Source organism: Lepidochelys kempii, chromosome 8 (genome assembly GCF_965140285.1).
Source record: "Lepidochelys kempii isolate rLepKem1 chromosome 8, rLepKem1.hap1, whole genome shotgun sequence".
Classification (NCBI taxonomy): Eukaryota; Metazoa; Chordata; order Testudines; family Cheloniidae; genus Lepidochelys; species Lepidochelys kempii.
The window spans coordinates 50,232,657-50,252,072 of record NC_136387.1 but is presented as its reverse complement, the minus strand read 5'-3'; the positions used below and the strand labels follow the sequence as shown (position 1 = coordinate 50,252,072).

The 19,416-nt window shown below is 40.8% G+C and overlaps 1 protein-coding gene across 3 annotated transcripts in view; it reads left to right on the top strand.

The window, feature by feature from the left end:
* The window catches only part of COP1 (COP1 E3 ubiquitin ligase), a 228,633-nt gene that overhangs the window by 82,686 nt on the left and 126,531 nt on the right, over window positions 1-19,416 (top strand). The window lies entirely within an intron of this gene.

The window sequence follows — 19,416 nt, the reverse complement described above, 5'->3', positions numbered from 1 at the left end:
ATTGGTTGGTTGTCATTGACCTATAAATATTGGACTGCTGCCTTTTTGTAAATTTTACTCTATCATCTGTCAAGACACTGGATTTAAAATCCTTATGGGACCAGTGGAAATCTTAAATCCCTATGTTGAAAATGAAAGAAGCAGAAGGCTGTAGGAGAGGGCCTGTTTAACCTCTTTCCATTAATGCATTTTTATAAAACTTTAAAAAGCTGTTTCTAAAGTGACTGCTAATCTCTTTTGTATATTGAAGCCACTATCTAGTCAGTCGGGAATTTTGATAAAGAATCTGAGTGTTGCTCTTGTGTTAGCAGTCACTGGTGGGTGTAGCAATAATAGTCACAGTAAAGGGTTAATGGTGTGTTACAGCTTTACTAAGCCTAAACTTTGCCTTGCATGGGGGAGGTTTTGCTTAAAATCAACATTCAAAATGATACCATACTATTGAAAGAGTAATTATGGGACTGTGAGCAGAGGATAGCTAGAAATGTTTTCAACTGTTGAAAAGTTAATTGGAAAATTGGTCTATCCTCCTACTTATATGGATTCCATTGCCATGGAGTCTTGGTGCCTCACAGTCTTTAATGTATTTACAGTAGAACCTCAGAGTTACGAACACCTTGGGAATGGAGGTTGTTCGTAATTCTGAAAAGTTTTGTGGCTCTGAACAAAATGATCTTTCAAAAGTTAACTACTGAACGTTGACCTAATATAGTTTGAAACTTCATTATGCAGAAGAAAAATGCTGCTTTTAACCACCTTGATTTAAATGAAACAAGCGCAGAAACAGTTTCCTTACCTTGTCAAATATTTTTTTAAACTTTCCCATTATTTTTGAGTAGTTTAACACAGCACTGTACTATACAATATTTGCTTTTTTTGGTCTCTGCTGCCTGATTGCGTATTTCTGGTTCCACATGAGGTGTGTGGTTGACCGATCAGCTCGTAACTCTGGTATTCATAATTCTGAGGCTCTACTGTATACTTACAGCACCCTTGTGAGACAGGGAAGTGCTAATTTTACAGATGGAGAACTGAGTAACTGATTTAGTTGCCTTACGGGACATCATCCAGGAAGTCTCTAGTTATGCTGTGGAATAGATCTCCTAAGTCCCAGGCTAGTGTCCTAACCATTGGACTGTGCAAAGATAATCATGGAAATGTAGGGCTGAAAAGGACTTGGAGAGGTCACTTAGTTCAGCCCACTGCACTTGGGCTACAGCAAATATATTTAGACTATCCCTGACCAACAGTATGTCTAATCTTTTCTTAAAAACCTCTAATGGCATGGGTTCTGCAGCCTACCTTGATAACCTGTTTCGGTAGTTAGCTATTCTTTGTTAGTTTTTTGTGTTTTTTCTAGGACTGTCAAGTGATTTAAAAAAAATTAATAGCGATTAATTGCATGATTAATTGCACTGTTAATAGAATACCATTTATTTTTGGATGTTTTCTACATTTTCAAAATATTGATTTCAATTACAACACAATACAAAGTGTACAGTGCTCACTTTATATTTATTTTTGATTACAAATATTTGCACTGTAAAAAAAAAAAATAGTATATACCCTTAAAAATTATATACCATATATATATATATATATATATATATATATATATATATATATATATATATATATATATATATATATATATATATATATATATATATATATATATATAAATAAAAAAAAGGGGAAAGCTGGCAAGGATAACTTGAATGCAGAATTGTTCAAGGTAAATCCTAAATTAGCAGCATCTATCCTGGCCCCTCCATTTAAGTCAGTCTGGGAAAGGGAAAAAGTGCCAGGTGAGTGGACCAATGGGGTTATAGTGAAGTTACCAAAGAAAGGAACTCTCAGTGATTGTAATAACTGGCGTGGTATCATACTTTTATCTGTCCCAAGCAAAGTACTGTGTAAGATCATAGTCCAGTGGCAGTTGATAGCGTTCTCAGAAAAGAGCAAGTTGGTTTTCAGAAAGGGTGTGGATGCACAGACCATATCTTCACTCTATGAAACATTATAGAACAGTGCTTAGAATGGCAATGGCAACTCTACATAAATTTCATAGACTTTGAGAAGGCTTTTGATAGCATTCACAGGACCAGCCTATGGCACATTCTGCGAGCATATAGAATTCCTTTCTGTATAATTGTCATCAGAAGCTTCTATTTCAACTTTACATGCAGTGTTGATCACAGTGAGCTCAGTTTTGAAGTCAAAACAGGATTACATCAGGGGTGTCATGTCTGCAATCCTCTTCAGCATTGCCATCAACTGGGTAATGTGGTGTACAACAGAAGACATGTCAGGGGGCATTAAATGGACACTCTTCTCATCCCTTGAAGACTTGGATTTCGCAGATGATGTCGCTCTCCTAGCACATACCCAACACCATATACAAGAAAAAACAACTTGACTCAATGCATTCAGCCAGCAAATTAGACTGAAAATCAGCTGATATCATGACCTTTAATATTGCCTCACCATCACTAGTATGGATAGAGGATTATGTTCTCACCAATGTAGAAACATTCACATACTTGGGCAGCCCCATCAGCCAGGACAAAATCAATCCAGAACAAAATCAATAAAGCCAGGAACATCTTCCAGAGTTTAAATACAGTCTGGAAAGCATCAAAATACAATACCAAAACCAAACTAGAGATTTATCAGAGCTGTGTACTTTCTCATTCCACAGCATTCTGCACTATCAAGTAGTGTTTAAAGTATGACATGTCCAAACTGTCTTCATTCCATACAACCTGCCTCAGAAAAATCCTCCATATCTTTTGGCCCAGACCAATCTCAAACCAAGATCTATTGACACAGTGCAGCAAGAGGATCTGAGTACCATCATTGCCAGGAGGCGTTAGAGATGGATTAGTCATGTGCTTTAGATGGAAATTGATTCCATCACCAGAGTAGCAATAAGATGGATACCTGAAGGCAAGCGAAAATGAGGCCACCTGAAAACAACATGGCAAAGAGTTGTGGAAGGCGAGCTGAAAAACCTCGGGCACAGCTGGGGAACCATTGAAAGACTTGTCAGAAACAGACAGGAGTGGAGGAGCTTCATTACTGCCCAAAATGCCAAAGGCGTAATAAGAACATGATGATGATGAATCATGACTGTAGTGCAGTCTCTTTATCATGAAAGTTGAACTAACAAATGTAGAATTTTACATCCAAAAAATAACTGCATTCCAAAATAAAACAATGTAAAACTTTAGAGTCTACAAGTCCACTCGGTCCTACTTCAGCCAGTTGCTCAGACAAACAAGTTTTGGTTACATTTGCAGGAGATAATGCTGCTTGCTTCTTGTTTACAACATCCACTGAAAGTGAAAACAGGCTTTCACATGGCACTGTTGTAACTGGCATCGCAAGATATTTACATGCTAGATGCGCTAAAGATTCATATGTCCTTTCATGCTTCAACCACCAATTCAAAAATACTAGTTCTTTTGTTGTCATTTTTATAGTGCAAATATTTGTAATAAAAACTAATATAAAGTGAGTACTGTACACTCTGTATTCTGTGTTGTAATAGAAATCAATATATTTGAAAATGTAGAAAAACATCCAAAATATTTAATAAATTTCAATTGGTATTCTATTGTTTAACAATGTGATTAATCGCAATTAACTTTTTTAATCAGTTAATTTTTTTTGAGGTAATTGCGTGAGTTAACTGCAATTAATCGACAGCCCTATTTTTTTCCATATCCACCCTAAATCTCCCTTGCTACAGATCAAGCCCATTACTACTTGTCCTACCATCAGTGGACATGGAGAACAATTGATCAAAATCTTCATAACAGCTTTGAACATATTTGAAGATTTATCGGGTCCCCCTTCAGTCTTTTCTCAAGACTAAACATGCCCAGTTTTTTAACCTTCCTCATAGGTTTTCCAAACCTTTTATCACTTTTGTTGCTTCCCTCTGGAGACTCTCCAGTTTGTCCTCATCTTAAAGTGCAATGCCCCAAACTGGACATAATACTCCAGCTGTGAGGCCCTCATCAGTGCTATGTAGAACAGAACAGTTACCTCCCATGTTTTACATATGGCACTTCTAGCCCAGAGTATTCTCCTTTTTTGGAGCTGCATCACATTGTAGTCTCTTGTTCAATTTGCAATCCTCTATAACCCCCAGATCCTTTTCAGTGATACTACCACTTAGTCAGCTATTCCTCATTTTGTGTTTGAGCATTTGACTTTTTTTCCTTCCTAAGTATAGTACTTTGCATTTGTCTTTATTGAATTTCATCTTGTTGACTTTAGACAAATTCTCCAATTTATCAAGACATTTAGTATTTGAATCTTGTCCTCCTCCAAAGTTCTTGCAACCCCTTCTACTTTGATGTCCTCCACAAATTTGATAAGCACGCTCTTCACTCCTTTATTCAAGTAATGAATGAAAGTATTGAATTAATACTGAACCAAGGACAGACCCCTGCGAGATCCCACTTAGGTATGTCCCCCAGTTTGATAGTGGACATTTGAAAACTACACGGCAAACCTCTAATAAGTACATTAGATCAATCTGAATATTTGTTGAGAGCCCCAAGAAACTTTTTGTGCAAACAAATCATGGTGCATTTTTACTGTTTTACTATGCATTATATAACTAGAATGTATAATGGCTAAATTAGCCATGGAGGTCAAAATACAATCACCACCAGTGTGACATACATATAACCTGTACTGATTAAGTTCATGGTGGCTGAAGTGAGATGCAGATGGAAATCATCCTGTGGTATAGACAAGCTTCTTTAGCCACTGAGTTTATATTGGATTGGATCTTGCTCTTGTGCTCTTCCTGGGCATTTTGCAAGAATGGTATTTGGTTAGAAAATATTGGAATGGCAATAAATATGTTTTCTTTGAAGGAATGCTTTTCACAGTGTTAAAGCTAAGATTTTTTTGGGTCCCATTTCTACCTATTTCAGACTAGTGCTTAGCTGTTGCTGTTAGATCTTGCTGATTTTAGCCAAGAAAATAATTTGATCTGACAATTTCATATTTTTCTACTAGTAGCTCTGAGTTAACAAAGCAAGTCAGCATGTTTAATTTTAAGTATGTGAGTAGTCCCTTCAAAGCTGAGTTGGGCTGTCAAAGCGCTTAGCTTTTAGCATGTATTTCATTGATTTACTCAAATATAGGATTCTTGTCAGTAAGTATGACCACACTGAGAAAGTATGTTGCCCCATTGAAGCCCTGTTGGCTTTCAAGTACCCAAGCTGTTCCTTTTTAAAGTTGAAGCTGCAACCAGGAACAGTATATAGTTCTTTAAAAGCTCTCGTCAGTCACTCCTACTTTCTGCCTTTTACTATTCATTTCTCTGTTCCCAACTGATAGAATCTGGAACTTTGGAAGAAGTCCGTCCAAAGTGGTAATGGGACTCATGTTTTGGAGAGGTGGCAACTCAAGGTGGTAGAAAGGGACAGTTCAGCAGTGAATGGGTGGGTGAAAGTAACTGATTGTCGTGGGGCTTTTTTCTTAAACGTCAGTGATAAAGGTGATGTGGGAGGGGTTGGGGAGAAATGTATAGTTAATTGTTCTGATAAGTAGATCCTAAGCATGCTGCCAATACATGCTACAGAAAAGCAAATCTCGTCCATTTTTTTGCAAATCCTTGCTATCAAGATACTTGTTTTAAGAATACAAGTCTTAAAGCAAGAAAGAATCAAGGACTTTTAATATTAAAAAGTAAAAATTATTTTCACAGTGGTAAATAAGAAATTGATATAAAATAAGCTGTCTCAAGTTGGGAGAGAAATTTTTTTTTTTGCAGTGCCCTTAAAATTTTCTTTGTAGAATGCCCGTTGGACTTACAAAACTGCCCTCTGTGGAAATTCCTGTTTGTTTAAAAAGTTCTTCAAGAGCTATTTGTTTTTCAGTTTCCAAAGAAGCACTGCCAAATAGTGTTTCCAGTACTTTCAAAAATGGAAATACATTTACAAGTACATAAAATTGCATTTTGTGGCAGGACAGAAAGGGGTGGTAGTTAAAGAACTGGCAGTAAAGGAAAGAAAAGAGCATGGAGAGCACATTGCTGAAGAAATGAAATAGATAATGAACCTAGGGCAATAGAACCTTCTGATTCAGAACAAAATGTCAAAATACAAAAAGCAATGATCAGTACTCCATTTAATGTTTTTTAACGAAGAGTGATAGATTTTAAGTACATAGTTAACACAACAGAAATTGTAGTATAATTATTCAGGAGTAATGTAAACAAATTTTAAATGATTACTTTCTATCAAAATAAATCCATGGTCTTCCACCTGCCTGCAGACCCCTGGTGGTCTGCAGATTGTCTAAGATTTCCAAAGGGGTCCGCACCTCCATTTGAAATTTTTTAGGGGGACTGCAAATGAAAAAAGGGTTGAAAACCACTGAAATAAATCATAAGCTGAAGCTTGGATGTATTATTGCAGGTTTTGTAATGAGAGGAAAGTGGTTTGAACCCAAAAGGCAAATTTCTTAAACAGGTATCCATTTTTTGTACTCCCTTTCCCACTCCATCCCAATATTCTGTGTTGAGGTTTTACCCCTCTGCATTGTGGTGGTCTTGTTTAGCCAGTTCTGTGGTCCTCAGTCCACAAGGTGGCAGCCTTTATTTACTTTACAAGCAGTGGACACCAGTGTTAATGACTTGCACAAGCCTGTATCCTACATTCCTTGAGGGAAATTTTTCTGACTGCCATGTGGTCTTTGTTAAATAAGATCACTAGTAAGATGAGGGAGAATTGGGTTACTTCTCTTTAAAGCAGTGAGTCCCTCACAAGTGAGAATTGTAGTCTCCCTTTATCGTTTCAAACAAATAGAGAAATGTAGTTAGAGAAGAGTGTACAATAGAAATGTGTTCAGGGCTTTATAGTGGCTGGTCACCCAATGTTGCTTTTGAAAGATTTTCAACACGCGAGTACGTGTGCGCATACTGTTATATTAGTCTTTCTGGGTGGGGGTGTGTGTGTAGCTGTGATCAGGCAGTCCTTTAGTACTCAGGCATCTGTATTCTTTCCAAATACACTAAAATGTTTTTTTTTTAAGATTTGTCTGAGGAGTTAAATTTGTAATGTATTATGGCACCCATCTATGGCAGGTCAACTCATTGGGGCTTAACTTTTCCCTTCACCTACTGTGGAAGTAAATAGTAGAAAGCTTTCTTTTAAAGGAGAGAATATAAGCTCCTGTGTTTAGTATTACTCAGATATATATTTATTTTATTTATAAAATATATAAATAAAATTGCTTTAGCACTGTCAAGCAGAGCCCTTTAAAGAATAATATGGCAGAGCCTTTCATAATGTAAAGAGATTGTGCACAGAAAAATCCAAGAAGCAGACTACAGTCCAGACCTCAGTTACCTGAAGGCTCGCTAGCCAAAAGCTGAATATGATCCTCATGATTGACTAGCACTTGTCGTTCAGAGCCACAAGCTTTTGGGGAAATGTGTCAGGAGTTCTGTAATCTGCACAGACTTCAATCTGCTGGGTTGCCTCCCTGATTGTTTGAAAAGTTCTGGGTAGTCTTTTGAGACCACTGGGTAATCAAGGTTATAATTCCCAATGTCAATGATTGGCTAATAAACTGTAAAAGATTCCTAATAAGTTGCGCCTGACCCCTGAAATCTAATTTGTCTGGTCCAATCAGTCTAGAGACAGCTTTTTAAAAGCCTTTTGGATCTCGCTTTTTGCCACAATAACAGCAGTGTGGACGTTAGCTCTGGTTTTATTTTTTATGGTCATGTCAAAGTAATGGAGGGGTTTGAGAGATATTAGCATTCATATAATAGTTATTCTACTATTTCATGATCACATTTCTGGCCTTGTAAAATCTGGCCCAGTTTTGACCTCTTGAGTATAATGTATTGAAACTCTTTTAAAGAGGACTAAAAGAACAAATCCATTAAGAGTAATGTTTCCATCTATTCACTGAATCATTTCCATTCCTCATCTTTTATTATGGGCTAAAATTGCTTTACCATGTAAATTCTGGGTACCTAAGTGCCATCTCAGTAAGGCACTCTGCAGGACTGTGTCCTGCATCACTGTAGCCTTTATTTAGCAGAGTGGGATGGTTCATAGAATCATAGAATATCAGGGTTGGAAGGGACCTCAGGAGGTCATCTAGTCCAACCCCCTGCTCAAAGCAGGACCAATCCCCAATTAAATCATCCCAGCCAGGGCTTTGTCAAGCCTGACCTTAAAAACCTCTAAGGAAGGAGATTCTACCACCTCCCTAGGTAACGCTTTTCGGTGTTTCACCACCCTCCTAGTGAAGAAGTTTTTCCTAATATCCAACCTAAACCTTCCCCACTGCAACTTGAGACCATTACTCCTTGATCTGTGCTCTTCTACCACTGAGAATAGTCTAGAACCATCCTCTTTGGAACCACCTCTCAGGTAGTTGGAAGCAGCTATCAAATCCCCCCTCATTCTTCTCTTCTGCAGGCTAAACAATCCCAGTTCCCTCAGCCTCTCCTCATAAGTCATGTGTTCCAGACCCCTAATCATTTTTGTTGCCCTTCGCTGGACTCTCTCCAATTTTTCCACATCCTTCTTGTAGTGTGGGGCCCAAAACTGGACACAGTACTCCAGATGAGGCCTCACCAATGTCGAATAGAGGGGAACGATCACGTCCCTCGATCTGCTCGCTATGCCCCTACTTATACATCCCAAAATGCTATTGGCCTTCTTGGCAACAAGGGCACACTGCTAACTCATATCCAGCTTCTCGTCCACTGTCACCCCTAGGTCCTTTTCCGCAGAACTGCTGCCTAGCCATTCGGTCCCTAGTCTGTAGCAGTGCGTTGGATTCTTCCGTCCTAAGTGCAGGACCCTGCACTTATCCTTATTGAACCTCATCAAATTTCTTTTGGCCCAATCCTCCAATTTGTCTAGGTCCCTCTGTATCCTATCCGTACCTGCCACCATATCTACCAGTCCTCCTAGTTTAGTATCATCCGCAAATTTGCTGAGTGCAATCCACACCATCCTCCAGATCATTTATGAAGATATTGAACAAAACCAGCCCCAGGACCGACCCTTGGGGCACTCCACTTGACACCGGCTGCCATCTAGACATGGAGCCATTGATCACTACCCGTTGAGCCCGACAATCTAGCCAGCTTTCTACCCATCTTATAGTGCATTCATCCAGCCCATACTTCTTTAACTTGCTGATAAGAATACTGTGGGAGACCGTGTCAAAAGCTTTGCTAAAGTCAAGAAACAATACATCCACTGCTTTCCCTTCATCCACAGAACCACTAATCTCATCATAGAAGGCGATTAGATTAGTCAGGCATGACCTTCCCTTGGTGAATCCATGCTGACTGTTCCTGATCACTTTCCTCTCATGCAAGTGCTTCAGGATTGATTCCTTGAGGACCTGCTCCATGATTTTTCCAGAGACTGAGGTGAGGCTGACTGGCCTGTAGTTCCCAGGATCCTCCTCCTTCCCTTTTTTAAAGATGGGGCTGCATTAGCCTTTTTCCAGTCGTCCGGGACTTCCCCCAGTCACCATGAGTTTTCAAAGATAATGGCCAATGGCTCTGCAATCACAGCCGCCAGCTCCTTTAGCACTCTCAGATGCAACGCATCCGGCCCCATGGACTTGTGCATGTCCAGCTTTTCTAAATAGTCCCTAACCACTTCCTTCTCCACAGAGGGCTGGCCACCTACTCCACATGCTGTGTTGCCCAGCACAGCAGTCTGGGAGCTGACCTTGTTCGTGAAGACAGAGGCAAAAAAAGCATTGAGTACATTAGCTTTTTCCGCATCCTCCGTCACTAGGTTGCCTCCCTCATTCAGTAAGGGGCCCACACTTTCCTTGGCTTTTTCTTCTTGTTACTAACATTCCTGAAGAAACCCCTCTTGTTACTCTTAACATCTCTTGCTAGCTGCAGCTCCAGGTGCGATTTGGCCCTCCTCATGTCATTCCTGCATGCCTGAGCAATATTTTTATATTCTTCCCTGGTCATTTGTCCAACCTTCCACTTCTTGTAAGCTTCTTCTTTGTTTAAGATCCGCAAGGATTTCACCGTTAAGCCAAGCTGGTCGCCTGCCATATTTACTATTCTTTCGACACATCGGGATGGTTTGTCCCTGTAATCTCAATAGGGATTCTTTGAAATACAACCAGCTCTCCTGGACTCCTTTCCCCCTCATGTTATTCCCCCAGGGGATCCTACCTATCAGTTCCCTGAGGGAGTCGAAGTCTGCTTTCCTGAAGTCCAGGGTCCGTATTCTGCTGCTTACCTTTCTTCCTTGTGTCTGGATCCTGAACTCGACCAACTCATGGTCACTGCCTCCCAGATTCCCATCCACTTTTGCTTCCCCTACTAATTCTTCCCGGTTTGTGAGCAGCAGGTCAAGAAAAGCTCTCCCCCTAGTTGGCTCCTCCAGCACTTGCACCAGGAAATTGTCCCCTACATTTTCCAAAAACTTCCTGGATTGTCTGTGCGATCTAGTAGCTTCCGCGAGTTGCCGGAAGAAAGCCTCATCCACCTCATCCCCCTGGTCCGGTGGTCTATAGCAGCCTCCCACCACAACATCACTCTTGTTGCTCACACTTCTAAACTTAATCCAGAGACACTCAGGTTTTTCTGCAGTTTCATACCGGAGCTCTGAGCAGTCATACTGCTCCCTTACATACAGTGCTACTCCCCCATCTTTTCTGCCCTTTCTGTCCTTCCTGAACAGTTTATAACCATCCATAAGCATCCATGACAGTACTCCAGTCATGTGAGTTATCCCACCAAGTCTCTGTTATTCCAATCATGTCATAATTCCTTGCCTTCACCAGGACCTCCAGTTCTCCCTGCTCGTTTCCAAGGCTTTGTGCATTCGTATATAGGCACTTGAGATAACCTGCTGATCGCCCCTCATTCTCAGTATGAGGTAGGAGTCCTCCCCTCACAGACGTTCCTGCCTGTGCTTCCTCCCGGTATCCTGCTTGCCCACTTACCTCAGGACTTTGGTCTCCTTCCTCCGGTGAACCTAGTTTAAAGCCCTCCTCACTAGATTAGCGAGCCTGTTCGCAAAGATGCTCTTCCCTCTCTTCGTTAGGTAGAGCCTGTCTCTGCCCAGCACTCCTCCTTCATGGAACACCATCCCATGGTCAAAGAATCCAAAGCCTTCTCTCCGACACCACCTGCATAGCCATTCGTTGACTTCCACGATTTGACATTCCCTACCCCGGCCTTTTTCTTCCACGGGGAGGATGGACGAGAACACCACTTGCACCTCAAACTCCTTTATCCTTCTTCCCAGAGCCACGTAGTCCGCAGTGATCTGCTCATAGTCATTCTTGGCAGTATCATTGGTGCCCACTTGGAGAAGGAGGAAGGGGTAGCGATCCGAGGGCTTGATGAGTCTCGGCAGTCTCTCCGTCACATCGCGAATCTTAGCCCCTGGTTGGTCTGTGCTGAGCTGATACACCAAAGGTTTGTGTGACCTAGCAACACTTCTGCCTTTAGGGTAGTAAAAATAAGGGAAAGGAACATATGAATGAGTTTGCCCTTTATAGGATTGGTGTGTCTGGGTGCAGTGGATGACTGTTCCCTGGAAGATGAGAAATGAGGGGTGCACCCTTTTTGGGTATGGTAAAGCAATTACTTTTAAATGCATTTTTATTAAAGTAGCAATTTTACAGTTTAGACCAGTTTCTCCTGTTTGTGTGGGTCATTCATACAGCAAGAGGAAAAGAAAAAGCACTTAAAATTGGTAAAGGTGACTAAAACGGCAAAAATGGTAACAGATTTGGCAATAAGTATAGTACCTGAACTTACGTTTACAGTGTTCCTTTTATAATATTACTGTACCTTTTTCCCCATAGGCTAATTTGCTGATGCCTATATACCTGATTGGTTTCAGAGTAACAGCCGTGTTAGTCTGTATTCGCAAAAAGAAAGAGTACTTGTGACACCTTAGAGACTAACCAATTTATTTGAGCATAAGCTTTGCTGTAGCTCACGAAAGCTGATGCTCAAATAAATTGGTTAGTCTCTAAGGTGCCACAAGTACTCCTTTTCTTTTTGCGTATACCTGATTGGTTATCTAAAATAGAAGTGGGTTTTAGTTTAATCAAAACTAACTGTATTTACTGAGCTTTTCCGTTTCTTGTATTCCCTCTTGAGGGCACAACTAATAAGTCTCCTAAAATATCATTTTTGGCTAGATCCTGTGGGCAGAGGCTAAGGATGGTTTATACCCAGGAAAGGGCAGTACGTTTGTCATTCCAGAACTCTGAATTTAGGGCAGCCTTGACTCCCATAGGTTATACATTAAAGTACCAGGATTAGTTCTGCGGTACCAACAAACAATGATTGTGAGACCTGCATTTTGGCTGGTATCTCAAATCTTGACTGGAAAAAAACTGAATCTTATAATAATGTTGTTGACACTTGATATAGTGTCCCATGATGAGTCAGAAAATTGTCCTTATATCTACACTTGAGTGCTTTAAATATTAGGGACAAAATTTGCATAATATGAAATTGAGAAGTTAGTAAATGAAAGCTACAGAGCCACCAGTGGGACCTTATTTTTTCCTAGTAATTCTAGAATATCTGGTAATTCTGGGATCCATTTCCTATTAAACTCTTAATACTTCAAAGCTGTCTCCATTTTCAGATAATTAAATGAGTTTTCTAATTTCCAGAGTTAAATCAGGATATTAAGGAAGTGGGGTGGCTCTCTACATTAGAGGCTTCATGGTGTGTACAGGGCAGTTCTTCCTAAGTTCTGAGGGAGGAACCCTAGGAGAAGGTTTGAGCTAATTATATTATCTTATTGTTTTCTTCATTAATAAAGCCGAACTCCAGGATGGGTCCAGTTTGGAGTTTGTGTAGAGCAAGATGGGGAAAGTTCGATGTTCACACACTCTAACCTAGAGAGAAGCAGCTAAAAGAGGGGTGGGCAAACTATGGCGTGGGGGCCGCATCCGTCCCTTCAGGCATTTTAATCTGGCCCTCAAGCTCCTGCTGGGAAGTGGGGTCCGGGGCTTGCCCTGCTCCAGCACTCCAGCCGGGAGCTTGCCCTGCTCCACGTGTGCTGTGGCTCCGCGCAGCTCCCGGAAGCAGCGGCATGTCCCCGCTCCAGTTCCTACGTGGAGAGTGGGAGGTGCAGGGGCGGTGCCTGCGGACAGGGCAGCACGCCGAGCCCCCTGGCTGCACCTCTGCGTAGGAGCGGGGACGACGACATGCCGCTGCTTCTGGGAGCCGTTTGAGGTAAGCGCCACCTGGAGTTTGGAGTCTGTACCTCTGACTCCCTCCCGCACCCCTACCCCAGCCCAGATCCCCCTCCCACACCCTGAACTCCTAATTTCTGGTCCCACCCCAGAGCCTGCACCCCCAGCCAGAGCCTGCACCCCCTCCCATACCCCAACCCCCAGTTTCGTGAGCATTCATGGCCCACCATACAAATTTCTATACCCAGATGTGTTCCTCAGACCAAAAAGTTTGCCCACCCCTGAGCTAAAAGTTCATTCAAGAAATGGCAGAGTTGGGTCAAATATTTGACCCATCTGTTTATGTGAAATTGATGGATGTAGCAAAGGGTATCAGTTAATGGCTTCATCATTTTTCTAAAACACCTTGAGATGTGTGTAGCATGTAAAATGCTGTGTCAAACATTCAAAATAAATGCTGCCAAAATAAAAATCTCAGATGGCAATCAGACTGAAGTGCCTCAAATGGCATTTTAATGTCGTTCAGTCAGTGCTAACCAGCAGGACCAGAAACCGCAACTATTTCCAGTTAAATCCCCTGGCTTTTCTAGATTGCACAACTGTAGTGTTTGTGCTTCTCTGAGTTTTGGTACTTATGAAAGTTAGATTGATAGTACTAGTTACAACTCTGGCATTGTAGAGGCTTCCCAAACAGAGCTCATTTAACGTACCTCAGTCTTTGGCTCCCTCTGTTATTCCAGTCCTAGGTTTCTTCTGAGCAGAGCCTTCCAGCTGTAATGAAAACCTTTGTTGGCACAACAAAAATGTGGTAGTTTAACAAGCTTGGTATGCAACTTTTCAAATGATTTAAATTTATAATTTTTAATCCAGCATCTATTACTACTGTAGCTGTCTGATTTCCAGTCTCTGCTGGGCTTCTGGAACCATTCTTTTCTTTGGGGGAGCATTCTGTCCCCTCAAACTGTCTCCCCAAAACCTGTTCACTGCGTTGTGGGAGATGGAGCTGTGGGACTCCTACTCCAGAACATGTTTCCCAAACTTGACTCATAAGAAAAAATTAATCCCTGTTGGAGATTGAATTGCCACCTGCGTACAATGTACTTTCAGGCCAAACCTGTAGTGCCTCCATAGCTGTTGGTAACCCTGTGTCTCCTGTAGAGCTGCTGTTGAGAGAAATGAAAGGGATTTTGTTTTTAAATGTTGGTAGGGTATCCAAGATATTACAGAAGACTAGATGATCATATAGTATTAACTTCAAACATTTTTATAAAAAATCTTCTATGTTTAACTCTTTACTTTTATTTAAATTTTCTCAACTTATTTAAGGTGGAAAACCTCATTAACTTTGGATGTGTGTACTTTTGTATACCTTTTGCATACAAAGCCTGGGTCTGTCGTCATCTGATCTTCAACATGTAAAGTAGTATCTTCTAGCAGTAAGCTGGCTTTTTATCAATACATTTTGTGTTCAGTTGCTTGCAAAATTTAGTAGTTCCCCTAAGGTTTTCTCATCATTAGTGCTAATTAAGCAAGGTTCTACAGAAGGCAATATATAAGTAAAGCTCATGCAGTAGACAAGACGTTCTCAAACCATAGTCTAGAGACCTCAAAAAATCCATTATGACTTTCTGTAATGTCGTCTGGAATTTTTCCTGAGTGGGTTGTCCATTTTGTGGAAGTTGGGTCCAATTTTTTTCCTCTCAAACTAGAAAAATGTTCCTGCTTCAGGAAAATTAGCTGCGGCAGCCATCATAGCTAGTTAGGAAGTGAGTTATGCTGTACTAAGTTACAAAGGAATAATTTCCCTTTATTCTGATGATATAAACCACAAAAGTATAATTATTGGATTTGACCTCCAGGACTCTGGGATGGAACTAAATCCATTAAATTTACTGAATCCCGTTTGATTTTTTTAATGTACGTTATGGACTGGAAGCATTGCTAGAGCAACCTTTAGTGGAAATGATGGTATTGCATTGTGCATCAAAGTAAAAGGATTTTCTCTTATACAAGCAGGGCTAGAATTAAGCCAGATCACACTGGATTGACAACCTGGTACTTTTTTAAAGTTGTTATCTTCCTCTCCTAAACTGGAGAAACATAGGTCTCTTGCTATTCTGGTTGTGAAGATAATCTTGAAAATGTCATCAGAATGTACCAGTGCAGTGATGTCTGCCTGAGTCTGCAGAGAGCCTGAAACAATAGCTTTGAGTTATGAATTGCCTTTTATCTCTATGGACTGTTATCTTAAATGACTATTGGTGATCGTTTTCATGTCTGTTGACTATTTCATAGCCTGTAAGGGAGGAGAGGCATAATCATAATATGAAGATCTGAACGGGCTACAGAATAGTGCCTTATTTTGGTGCCCCATATGGGGGTTATTTGGGAGAGTTTTTTTCCCTCCAATCTGATTGTGGAGTCAATGTTAGAGTGGAATTGGGAGCATGGGGATGGTGGCATCACAGCAGCACTGAAACAGGAACCAATCCTGCGGAGCCCAGTGGGGCATCCAAACCCAAGTAACTCAGCAGAGTCCAGGGCCAATTTAAGGGGCACCTTCATATGAAGAGATCCCATGGCCACAACCCCAGCAGAGGCTGTACTGTTGGTGGTATCCTGCTCATCACCAGACTAGTGGAAGAAGTGGCAGGTTGGCACTTCCCTCCCAACCCCCCAGAAGGGTACTGCTTTACTCTAGTAGTGAGTGTGGGGCCAGGTGTCTTGCTCTTTGACTCTAATGGCTGCTGCTTCTCCCTCTGCTAGATACTGCCTCCTATATCATTTTCTTGTCTCAGAGCTGTCCACAAGTCCAGCCATGGTAAACCAAAGGCTAACAAACTAGTAAAGAGAAGCCTACTGAAAGATTTTGCTTTCTCTCTTGTGTCTTCTGACAGAATCAGTTTACTTTATGCACTCTGAATAGAGCTTACTGTTGCCTACCCAAGATATATCCACCTTAACAGGGTCGTCTCTTAGGACTAAGTAGTCAGGATCAGTACCAGATCCAAGAATCCTGCTACATCAACCTGGGAGGTTCTGCAGCTCATACAATTGATCTCTTGCACAGACACAGTGCAGTGGGTCTTCACAGCATGAGACTTCTCCAGGTATTGCTCCTGTCTACTTGGGATTACCAGGAAAAGTGAATTATTCCCTCCTCCCTTGAAATCTCCAAAATGGTGTTTTAACAGCAAAGATCCTGGCCCTTGCCACAGGGAAACCACTAACAGATCTTTCTCCGTTGAGGGTGACTACATATACTTTGCTTTGTATGGGAGCCTTTTGTGAGAGCACTTACTTCACAGGCCAAACACTCTTCATCAGAGAAGAAAGTTAGTTACAGTTGAGGTGCATGAGCAGTATAATATGAAGTCTAGTCGCTCACCTGACATTGAGATCTGCTTTTCTGCAAAGTAACAGTCATGTATTTTTAAAGCATATGCACCAGGAGGGGCCTCTGACTTGCCATGTACATTGACCAAACTGGACAGCCTCTACGTAAAAGAATAAATGGACACAAATCAGACGTCAAGAATTATAACATTCAAAAACCAGTCGGAGAACACTTCAATCTCTTTGGTCACTCGATTACAGACCTGAAAGTGGCAATTCTCCAACAAAAAAAACTTCAAAAACAGACTCCAACGAGAGACTGCTGAATTGGAATTAATTTGCAAACTGGATATAATTAATTTAGGCTTGGCTAAAGACTGGGAGTGGATAGGTCATTACACAAAGTAAAACTATTTCCCCATGTTTATTCCGCCCCCGCTGTTCCTCAGACGTTCTTGTCAACTGCTGGAAATGGCCCACCTTGATTATCACTACAAAAGGTGTCCCTCCCTTCCCCCCCCTCCTGCTGGTAATAGCTCACCTTATCTGATCACTCTCGTTGCAGTGTGTATGGTAACATTTATTGTTTCATGTTCTCTGTGTATATAAATCTCCCCACTGTATTTTCCACTGAATGCATCCGATGAATTGAGCTCTAGCTCAGAAAAGCTTATGCTCAAATAAATGTGTTAGTCTCTAAGGTGCCATAAGTACTCCTTTTTCTTTTTGCGGATACAGACTAACATGGCTGCTACTCTAAAACCTACACAATATGGAATTTCTTTGTATGGTCCTTCTCATGGAAGCATTGGCAAGAAAGTGCCTGTGAAAGACTCCCTCAGTTTTCTACTGGAGGTCTATTAAACAGACCCAAGCATCTGTTCTCTTCACGTACAGGGGCATCCATGAGACTCCAGTTTGGAGGTAGAGATTACTAGGAATTAGCAAATGAGAAAGGGAGGAAGGTTTAGGAAAGAAGTTAAAGTATTTTACAGAATCCAGTGACCAAAGGTGTCATCAGTGGAAGAAGACACATCAGTTTTCTGGTAACAGGTGGGTGAGTATACAGACAACAAGGTTGCTGCTTTACAGATTGAGAGGATAGATAGGAGGAGCTAATCCCAGGTGACAAAGGAGGTTATTATTGATCTTGTGGAATATGCCCTGTTTCATGAAGGAAATTTTTCTTAGTCAATTTATAGATTTCCATAATCATTGTTTAGTTCTATCTAGAGAGTGTCATTTTAGAGCAGTGGTGGGCAACTTGCAGCCTGTGGGCTGCGTGTGACCCATTAGGGTAAGCGGATTGCGGGCTGCCAGACATTTTGCAGACATTGACTGTCTGCAGGCATGGCCCCTGACAGCTCCCAGTGGCTGTGGTTCGTCATTCCTGGCCAATGGGAGCTGCAGAAAGCTGAGAGGCCACAGGTTGCCTACCACTGTTTTAGAGGCTCTGTGACTCCTATGAGCCGAACAGAGAGCAAATTGGGCAGTTTATGCTAATTTCTAGTAAAATCTATCTCCAAATTAATGGATTCTTAGAGATGAATGCATGACAGTCTATTAAGTGAAGGTCCCCTCCCTATTTTGTGTGTTGTTTGTTTGCCTGTTAGAGTTTAGAAGACTAGACATTTGTTTCTGTCTGATTAGTACTCTTCTCGATGTTGAATCTTTGAAAGCTTCTCCTAGACTTGTGGTGCAATTCATCCAATTATACATGGGGAAATATGTCCACATTTTTCCAGCACAATTCTATCCAAGACCATTGTATGTATCTAATCAGTATTAATCTCCACTTTGGGGGCCAATGGCTTCCATCATTGAGAAAATACATTCATAGACAAGAAAAAAAGGTCTTGTTTACTTAGTCTTGAATGATTCTTTTTAATGAGTCGTTTGAACTGTGGTTCCCAGAATGCTTGTAAAACTGACATTTTGGAATAAAGGAATGTAATAGAGTCATCTCTTGCCAAATCTGGGGCTTGTGGTGAGCTGCTTTTAGAGTGATGGGTTATAGCCTATTTATTAAAAAGTATGGTTTACTATACAATTGACACAATTCATTCATTATAGTTCCCTAACTTTCAGCTAAGTGGTTACTTACACCAGAGCTACAAGTGAGCAGCCTATACAAATGAATGGTTTAGATATATCTAGTAGCAAACTCTGAATTATAGTCTAAATTGTCTGACTAGCACTTCTTCGGTTCGAGCTAAAGTTTAATTTTGTGTGGATTATGGGTATCATACTAGCAGTTAAGTTTGAGAAGTGGTTTCTATAAAAAAGAAAGAGACCTTGTTTTCTGCCAGTCATAATTTTAGCAAAAACAATCCTTTTAGAGTGAAATTTTATGTGCTTTGTCTCAGTAACTTTTATTTTTTGTATGACAAATCTAGATGGGCTTTGGAATGCAAAAATTGATCCTTTTAATTGTGGCTTTGCATGCATGAATATGGCTTTTGTTTTAAAACTTGCAACTCTGTCAGTATACACTTTGAGTCATAATAGAATCATAAAACTGGAAGGGACCCAATTTGCAGATGGGGCCATATGGCAGAATTGTGGGGAGGATCTTGTAGTCTGTCGTATATAGTGGATGGAAGGTTTTGTGGTGGTTGGTATGCTACTTCATTTGAACTCATTTGGGATCCAAATCTGCATTTCTTTGATACCTGAACATTTCACTGAGTTCAGAAGGAACATTGGGAGAGCAGAATTAGTCTGTTGGTTATGATTCCAAATTGTTATTGGCAGCACATCTTACTCCTACTCACCTGATTTGTGTTTAGTAATCTTGTACTACACTATGAAAATAAGAAAGTTATTCCAGAAGAAGAAGAAAAAAATGAGCTAGAATCTCTTAACAATAGAGTG